Raw genomic sequence first — 10,737 nt, 5'->3', positions numbered from 1 at the left:
CATTTTTCTAAGGTTTAAAGAGAGAAATATTGGGTTCTTGAGTGTGTAGGCTGTTCTTGAGCTCTAACTGCGAAAATGGAAGGGTTCTTCATCATTTCTCCTACGTCCATTGCTCATATGGGTAACTAACTCCCTTTCTAGGGAGGTGATGAAGCCCTACTTTGTAAGTATGATCTAGTTTTTGGTTTATTTTGGGGGAATGATGTATATATATGGTTATTCCACAATCTAGAGCAGTCATTTTGATGTAATGGATTCTAATCTCTATAAATGATTATGTTGAAGCTATTGTCTTATCTTAGATTATAATTTCTCATGATTATATGGCTTGATTTTTCATAGTGACAATGAAAATAAGATTGTGGAATGGTTTTAATGGCATGATGTTTAGGAAGGTTGATAGTCTATAGCTTAAGGCCTTCATTTGATAGACTATTCTTGATTTCTAACCTCATGTGCTTTTATCATTTGATTAAGGACTTGATAATCTCTAACTTAGTGAGCATGTCTAAGGCTACACCCTAGTTTAGGTAGTCAAAGAATGTAAAACTTTGATAGGTTATTCTTGCCTATTGATTTCATGAATTTCTTGAAGGTAATGTAGCAATTTTGTGTTGTTGCATTCCATAGTCATATATATATGTTGTTTCCCCAAGTTAATCATATTCTAGCATGTTTAGAAGGTTGGTAGTGGATTCACTTCCCTAGTCCTCTCTACCTAGATTTCTCTCTTTTTAATTTCCTTACAATTATTGTTTTATACACAATTTAATTCCAATTATCAAGTAACAAACCAAATAAAACTCTATACCCCTTTTCATCAAACTAAAAGTGAATTTAAAGACCTTAGTTGCCATAAACTAGCAATCCCAGTGGTTCGACTTACCCGTCCAATAGCCCTATTTGACGATGATTTGTGCTATTGCTAAGGGTTGATTATTATTAATAGTCGACGAGACCCATCAGTGAGGATGGCTGATTTAGTGCGGCGTGGTGCACCAGCATAGCGCCTTGATCAGCGGCCCTTGGATCAGATGATGGTGGCTGAAGAAGATTCTGTGTACGCCATGCATACCCAATGGAATGGCGCATGAGGACCACACGCTGGCCAAGCTAGCGCCCATCAGGCGCGTAGCACGCGCTGCCACGTAGCACAGGCGCGTGGGCGCGCATGTTGAGCACATGGGGCTATTTTTTTAGCTCCTGCATATGTACCATAACCTATGGTGGGAGTTTCATAGGGTGCAATAGTTATAGCACTTAGTATTTTATAGCATTTAAATGTTAAAAGCTAAGACCATTGGCCATTTAATTATTTATTTGCTTCTGCCTTTCATTTATTTATTTATGTGATATATTCAATGTATGAAATATATAATTGCTAATTATTATTATTCATACATTAGATCCATGATATTTGTTTAAATGACTTGATTTATATTAATTAAATTATGAAAATAAATTGGATTCGATTACTAATTAATTAGAGGGCACTTAAAGAGGGAAATGAAAAATTATTTTTATTTTTAAAAATGTGCCTCAAATTAAATATTAGTGAATCATTTAAAGTTTAAATATTTTCTAAATTTAATTAAATTAAAATTAAAGAATTTTGCATGCATTATATCAAGTATGTGAATAAATGAAAACCTTAGTTATGAATGATTAAAAATTGAGTGGGAGCTGAGATTTTTATACATTACCCCATGGCTTTCGTTATTATAATCATTGTAATTAGATCTTTAAAAATAAGGCTCCACGCATGATTTGAAGAGTCTGAAATTACAAGAATGGTTGTCTCATGAAAATAAAAGGGTTAATTACAGTGACACCCCTTGCGATTTGTCCTATTGACAGTCAGATGAAAGTTAGCCTATTTCTGAACAATCACAACCCCTCAGATTTGATAAAGTTGACAAAGACACTCCTACCACATTCAACACATGGTAAATTGACACTATTACCCTTTAACATTTCCAAACCATTTTATTAGACTAAATTAACCCTCATCTTCTCTCCCCCTCTCTCTAGCCATAATTGCCCACCATCTTTCTCTTCCTCTCTATCTACACCTCCACCGCCAGTGCTACTGCCACCACCATCATAATCCATCACTAATAAAATCACAATTTGAGTGAACCCTATTCAACATTAAATCAATCCATGTGTAAATTAATTTGAATACCAAGCCCAACATTTATAATTTAATATATGCACATACATATACAAACAAAATCTTTACAAATGGGAAGGTGATCCAAGTGTTGATCAGAGGCAAAAATGTCTACCTGAGAGTAACATTTGAGCTATTGTTGTTTTTTTGGGAAGGTACGCTTAAGCCATCTTTGATCAAACCAAATATTGCCATTATTGGAAAGAAAAAAGAAAAAAAAGAAGAAGCAATAAGTCAATAATGTGCCCTCAGATTACTAGTTTACCTTTGTTTTTGTGCTATCAAGTCCCCATGTCAAGGGTTCAAGATGTTAGAAATCAGGGGAAAAAATAAATAAAAATAATGTGCCCTTAAATTCAATCATAGCCATAAATTTGGGAAAATATAGCAACAACACATACACTCTAAGCTAGGTAAGGACCATCAGAAAAATATAAAAATAATAACAATAAAATGAAATTTATTGGTAAGATTATGCCACGGCGGCGCACAGCTGCGGAGCGACGGGAAGCCTGGCAAGATCGCCATCAACTTGGTTGTCGTCGATGGGCTCCGAGGAACAACAATGGCCCTTGGGTCAGAGAAACGGGGAGGAGGAGGATTATAATTGCAGCAGCGGTGGACTAGATGCAACTACGGTGGCGATGGTGGTGGTTGCATCATCATCAATCAGGTGGAGGGATACAGAGACAAATTGGTCAATGATGATGGGGAGTTTAGGTCACTCCATCATCATCGGTGCCTAATTTTGTTGTGTGTCTATAGATATAGTATATAAATGTGTATATATGTATATGATTTTGTGTATAAATTAGGATTTGAAGATGATGGGAAAAGGACTGACTGCCATTTTGTGTATATGTGTGAGACTTATGAATTGATGGTGTATTTCAGTGTTGTGATGATGGTGATGGCCGGAGGAAATGGAAAGGGGAGAGATAATGGGGCTCAAGAGAACAATGGAGGGTTAGAGAACATTTTGGTCTCTCAAGGGGTATTTTGGTATTTTAAATATTTTATAGTTAGAAAGAATTAAATATTGACAGCCAATAGTAACAATGAACTTCGCTAACCGAATAAGTTATTGGCGTATTGGTTGTCCTTTTTTTTCATGCAAAGTGGTTAAGGGACCCATATATTATTATTATTTTAATGGAAGTGCTCGCCTAATAGCGAATAAATCTCAACAACAGTAATAATGAACTCCTCCATCAGGATAAGTTATTGACGTATTGATTTTATGATTTATTATGCTACAAAATAGAGGGACCCACATTAATTAAAAAGGACTATGCACCAATAGTGATAATGAATTTGTTCAATAATAATTATAATGAACTCGATCTTATTCTATTGAAATTTATTATACTATGTGGTTCACAAAACCATTTTAATTTTAAATATGCATGATAGTATTAATAGTTCACTTTACTTATTGTATGAATGCATTTATTATCAGATTAATTATGTCAAATCTATTTAATCCGCTTGCAAACATATTCAATATAACTGGACTTCATTTATACGGACTAAAAAAAAGAACTTAGATATTTTACTTACAATGTAACGGTACAAAATGTATTTACTACTCCTATACCTAACCCTTTTTACTTTTAGATACCTAAGAGGACATTAATGTTTTTAGTAAGTGAAATAAGGCAAATGATATGGCTCAGTGCAATATTCTAGAGTTTATCTCAAATACGCTCCAAAGCTAACATTTGCTTTATTTTATTTTCTTCATGCATCATATTAAATCTCAATGAGATGTTTTGGTGAGATTAGATAGAGTAAATGCTTAAGTACTATGTCAGAATTGAATACCATTAAGATAGCCTAAGGAACTCCAGTAAGAGATCGTATTTTGAAAATGATTATTTATTATTGAAAATTAATTGGAGGTCAATGGGGCTGACTTGGGTGGTAAGTTTCAAGTTGACATGATTATTGTCTTGTTACCAAACTCATTCGACTCTTTTAGAGTGAACTAAATAAGGAACTAGTTTGAGTTCACACTCGCTGATATTCTTATAGAGTTGGTAACATATAAAGGGATAGTCAAAAGTATGGGCGTTCCTATCAATCTAACCAAGTCTATATCATCTTCTTCCATGCCCAAGTGAAAGGGCAAAGGAAAAGAAGAAGGATAACAATAGGACTAGGCTAGCACAAAACATAGGGATCCAAAAGGTTAAAGACAATAAGGTAGTGTATGTTGAGGGCGAAGGAAACTGTTTCTTTTGCAGTTAAGTAAGACACTCAAAGACGAACTATCTAAACAACAACGTGGCATAGGAAAATGTATATTTCATTATTGAGCCATGTTATGTGGTTGTATCTATTAATTCCTGATGGATAGAATCTGGAGCCACTAAACATATTTGTAATTCGTTGCAAGGATTTCAATAATGCAGAAGCCTCGATGATATAAAAATATATATATATATATATTTATCTTTTGGACTTGATGCCAAGGTTGTAGCTAAGTCAGTGGGAGTATTACATATGAAATTAGAGAGTATGAGATAGTAGTATTAGAGTACTGTCTTTATGCACAGATATTAGACGCAATCTCATTCCGTTTCACTTTTGGTTTATAAAAACTATTTTGTTACTTTTGTTAAAACTACTTTTATAAAATTGAATAGATGTGCGATTGGTTCTGCTGCATTGAAAGATGGTTAATATACTATAATTACAAACTCTTAATATTTGCATGATATAGAAACAAATATTGCATCTTTTAGATTGAATGTTAAGAGAAAATTTGTTACTCCTGACTCATTGTATTTTTTAGTGTCTATTATTGGTTTATAATTATTCAAAATGGGATTCAAAGATTGGTCAAAAAAAGTTTATTACCTAGTGAGGCAAGGGAGCCTAAACCAACTTGTGAATCCTATATTAAATAATAGATAACCCTAAATGCTTTAATCAACCAAATAAAACAGACATAAAGAACAATTAGAGTCAGTACACACTGACATGTGTGGTCCTATGAACATCCAAGCATGACTACTCACGTTTTGAATACATTTACCTGATACGACACAAGTCTTAAACTTTTGGTACATTCCGAGAGTGTCAAGATTGAGGTGGAGCATAGATTAGGTAAACTTATCAAAACATTTCGATCTGATCGTGGATATAAGTATTTCTTGGGATAGTACAAAGATATGCGGTCAATGAGGGTGTTGTGTACTAGTTTTTCGCAATTGACTACCCTTAATGAATTGAGGCATCAAAGAGGAATAACGTAATTCTGCTTAACATGGTTAGATATATGATCAGTGATGCTACATTATCTCTTTCATTTAGAGTTTAGCCTTGACGATATCGATGCGCATTATGAACTGCATTCCATCTTAGTTTGTCTTAAGGATACCTTTTGAGCTGTATTTTTTACTAAATCTTAGTTTGAATCACATGCACATAAGGGGTAGGCTTGCACATGTGCGCTTGATATGGGCAAGTAAGTTGGAAGCATATCATAGGCATGCTTGATTTGATGGCTACTCTAAAGGCACTAGGGTGGATTATTGTATGGTCTCAATGATAAAAGTTGATTGTTTACACTCACTGTTTATTTATAGGAGGATCATATTATGAATAACATGCCTAATAACATAATAGTGCTAGAGAAGATGGTCGGAATACCAATTGTACCACATATGAACACACTTATTATAGAGATTAAGATTTATATATGAATTCCCTATTGATGTGTCAGCATCATCTAGTTTATAGATTCCTGCATCGGTACATTGCTGTAGTAGGAGGATTATCATCCAATTAGACAGAATCATATTTTTAGGTGAGACCTTTATGGACATCCCTGTTACACATGAGTTGGACCCAATAAGCTCCACGGAAGTGTAAGCCGATATGGATACAGATTATTTTGGCAAGTTACTATGAAATTAGAGTTGGAATCTATGTATTCTAATAAAATCTGGGATCTTGTAGAATTTCCTAGTATGGTGATACATATGGATGGCAAGTTAATCTACAAAAGGGTACTAAAAGATTTCTGAAGTGAAAGACTGGGATAATTGTGTGGGTAAGTTGCAAAGGTTCTTTTATGACCTCAAGCAAGCTTTACGAAGTTGAAACATTCGTTTTGATTAGGCAATCAAACTATTGACTTTGACCAAAATGTGAATGAACCATGTGTATACAGGGTAATGTCATTATTTTTCTAATTCTATATATTAATGACATCTTACTCATTTAGAATGAAGTGGAGGTTTCGTTATCAATAAAGAGGTAGCTGTTCAATTACTTTGAAATGAAGGATCTTTAAGATATAAGTTACTTTCATAGGATTAAGCTTTTGCAAGATTGGGTTAAAAGGAAAATAGGCTTATCTTAACAATCCTACATTGATAAAGTTTTTACCAGGTTTGGTATGCAAAACTCAAAGAATAAGTTCTTACTTTATTAACATGTATTGCTATCTCTAATAAGTAGTTTTCCAAGACTCTCAAAGGAGATTGAGCAAATGAGACTGGAATAATATGCTTCAGCATGTGGAAGTCTCATATATGTCATGGTCTATACTAGACAAGACATCCGCTACAATGTAAGGATAATCAGATATTAGTCTGGGATGATAACTGGTTTATTGTGAAAAATATAATTAAGTACCTTAAGAGAATGATAAGCACTAAATATTGCATATTCAAGCACCCTTAATTGTATTAGTTAAGTCCATTTTTTGGTTTTTGTATATAGATTATCTTCATTTTTGTGTTTTTGTGTATTTTTAGGTTCATTCTCTAAAAAGAAATAAAAATAAGGTTTTAAGGGTTTTTTAAGAACAAGTTATATCAGGCCTTAACATCAAGTGATTTTCAAGAAGAGATGGCCCAAATATTCAATGGATACATTCAACAATGCATAAGGAAGAAAGTGGATTCATTGGGCCAAGCCAAAAAACCAAACAAAGAAGTGGCACTTTTGAGCCCAAGGATTACATTGCGTTCGGATGCGAATTCCATACACAAATCTTGAGTTCGGACGCCAAGAAGAATTCGGGGAAACAAATTGTAAAGTTAAAAAGAAATTCACTCCAGTAGCTAATCAAATCCGTGTCCAGACTGTGACGACCCTGGTTTTTAGGCCAGCGTGTCCTATGACGAACCGTAAGGATGATCCGATAACGGATCCGAATGCGGAAGCGAAAACAGAAAACAAGACTCTACGAAGTCAAAGTGACCTTCCATGAGGTCGTGGAACTCAACAAGAACTGATGCGGAAGCAAAAGATCGAAAATATGACAAATAAGCCCCCAGGGGCAAAATAGTCATTTTTGAAAATAGTAGATTCGGGTGCCATCAAGCACACCACTGGGAGGACAACGAAAAACTAATTAAGATGGACTCAAGAATCGCATGATTCGGAGTCCAGACGAAGGAGAAACGGTATGACGAAGAAAAATGAGCACTTAAGGAAAAAAGGGTAAACTGGTAATTATCCAGAAAGAAACGTGTGCAACCGAGTACACCGTTGGAAAGACAGTGAAAAATTAGTCAAGTTCAAAAAAAAATTCACTTGAATCGGAGTCCGGACGAAGGAGAAAAGCCCAAAAGAAGAGTTGACGTCGCGACGGCCCGACGAGGGGCCATGACAGCCCCATGCGCACACCCATGCGCGCGTCCATGCACGCCGCGCGCACGCTGAGTGCACCATGGCTGGCAGCAGTAGCCTATAAAGCTGCTATGGGGTTATTTTTCAAAAAAATCCAGAACAGAGGCTGAATTTGGAGGCCTATATGATTTTTTTTGCAAAAACACAGAGAAGAAACCACCCTTAAAATCGAGTTTTCTACGTGATTAGTGAGAGAATTAAAAAAAAAAACGCAATGTAGAATACCCGAAATGCCCCTCCATGAAATCTGGTCATGGAGGTCCAAAAAGCTGCTAGGTCCAAAAAGCTGCTAAATTGAACTTCGTAAGCAATTTCCGTTATCAAGACGACATTTTCTGGAAAAATACGGAAAAGAAACCTCCCCTAAAATCATGTTTTCTATTCAACCATGTTGAAAGAAGAAAGCAAAACCACAATGAAATGTCTACAATGCCCCTAGATCAGAATATGCAAAAAAAGGACGAAATGAATTCACAAGAGGCTCAAAACACAAACGATAAGGTTTTGCCCGGAAACGACCATGCCCGCAAACATAACTTACCTATTTGGACGTGCTACAATAGACCACGACTTAAGAATACCACTGATACAAAATCTGACCCCCCAATGGGCAAAAAGGCAAAAATGGGACTTGGAATGAAAACTCGGAATCCAAAAATACAAAATGGGATTAAATGACCATTTGGCCCTTGGCCACACTTTAAGCATGATTTATGAGACCCTATAAAAGAATGAGAATGGAATTCCAACACCCGATGCAACCATGGTGAAGCAATGACTTGCGATTTTTCAAGATTTTCACAATATTTCATAAAGTTAAAAAGTACATAGAATACAATATAATGGTCATTGACCTCCAGTCTCATCTCATACATATCAAATACATTGAAAGAAGTGTACTTAAGTACACATTACATACATGGAATCAAATATACATATTTTGACATATAAGTCTACAAAATGACATTTCATGCTAACATTTGCATGAAATGAAAACTTGAAAGCTACACGACATCCAAGGAATGCTAGACGTCACGAACCAAGTCTTCGTACCAGAAATATGCCCCAGTATCATAGGGGTGAGTAACATAAAGCTACTCGTAGGAGATGAGCATGCATCGACCTAGCATTTTACAAATTTATCACCTTAAGGTGAAACATGTTAAAGGGGTTCATGCCACCTAACGTCTATATCGAAATGAGACTCAGGGAGCATCCTAAGCTACCTTAGAGTGTTTCTAGCATAAATCACATCATCTATGCCATTTAAACAATATGGAAGCTCGTTATACAAAACAACAAGATATAGGTTCTTAAAGGTATTAACTTGCAATCTCAAATACAGAAACAACTAAAGTGATCATGTCACTTAACGTCTATGTTCTAAATAAGTCTAAGGAATCATCCTAGGCCATGCTGAACAATCAAAATGCAATTTACAACTTCAATACAATCTAACCACATAAAAGCATATTATATAGGGCAACAAAATACAATTTCTTAAAGCTATCAGCTTGAAATCTAAAGCACGAAAACAACAGAAGTGGGTCATGCCAACTAACATCTAAATTATAAATGAATCAATAGGATCAATCCTAAGCTTTATTAGAACGTCAAAACACGATTTTCAATATCGATGCAATTTAACCAACATTGGAACTTCCAATACAACGCATAAAGCACAATTTCGCAAAGTTAACATCATGTAACTTAAAATGGAACGACAATTAAGAAATAACAAGTTACAACATCATCTAGTTATCAACTTGAAAATGAAATGCGAAATCAAACAAAGTGGATACTCGGACGTCACTCCAGATCAGGCCGACAATATAGTTACTTTAGGGTTACTAGCCCATGGGTAACCTCCCTATGTGCACACTAGACTATATATAGAGGGACTATTCCCCGTACTAGAACCACGTCCTAGCTATAGCCAAACAACGACATCCCCAAGTTTTCAAAATCAACAAGTTGTGCAACAACGCATATATCAACAGGAATATACAAGATAATCAACTATCTACCAAGCACAACCAAATTTGGAAACTTATAAAATACATGCTCTAAGTCTACAACTAATATGATGTGATGAATGTCAAATCTTCAGTGTGCGATTCGTTACGCGCTATGCATGAATGATGTTAAATACGAAATGTGCAAATCATTACACAAGGCAACAATATATTCAATAAGGAAAACATATTCTCATGAGTATAAACATAGCAACTATGTTATCTAATGCTCAAAACAAAACCAAATGAATATACAACAAGTCCATGTCCAGGATTTTGATATAGAAATGACTTTCAAACACAATTAAATCCATGGCTCAATTCGATAGAATTTAATTAAATAAAAATAATTAAATTCCCTAGATTCTAATTCAATTCCAAATAACCTCAAATTAATACATATTAAAGAACATGGCATGGTCATCACCTATATCCATTCAAAAACTTAATTAGGTTATTGGAACAACAAAGTAGAACTCTAATTAAATCATGCTAATTTAATTACCAAGGTTCTAAAGCAACTCCAAATGGTCCACAATTAATATATACTAGTAAAAAGTCATGGCCAATACAAATATCAAGTTAAAATCTTAATTAAGCTAATGGGACCACAAAATAGATTTTAATTAATTCTTTTAATTAAAATCTCTAGATTTTCAAACTTAACCAAATACTCTCAATTTAACATATCTTAGAGAACATGCCAAGGACTAATGTAATATCACATTACAAGCTTATTTTATGCAAGTTACACCTATGTAAATTAAACTTTCACTAAAGTTAAATATAAAATAATGGTTGCAATTCTGATGCAATTAATCCCAATTTAATATATGCGAACAACCACACCAAAGCTTAATTTTCTAGCATGCCACAATTCAATTCCAAGTTGTATATCAC

This window comes from Cornus florida, unplaced genomic scaffold, assembly GCF_030987335.1.
Source record: "Cornus florida cultivar Cherokee Brave unplaced genomic scaffold, ASM3098733v1 CherokeeBrave_3.0.0_Hap2_Chr08, whole genome shotgun sequence".
Classification (NCBI taxonomy): Eukaryota; Viridiplantae; Streptophyta; class Magnoliopsida; order Cornales; family Cornaceae; genus Cornus; species Cornus florida.
Note: the sequence above shows the minus strand (reverse complement) of the source record.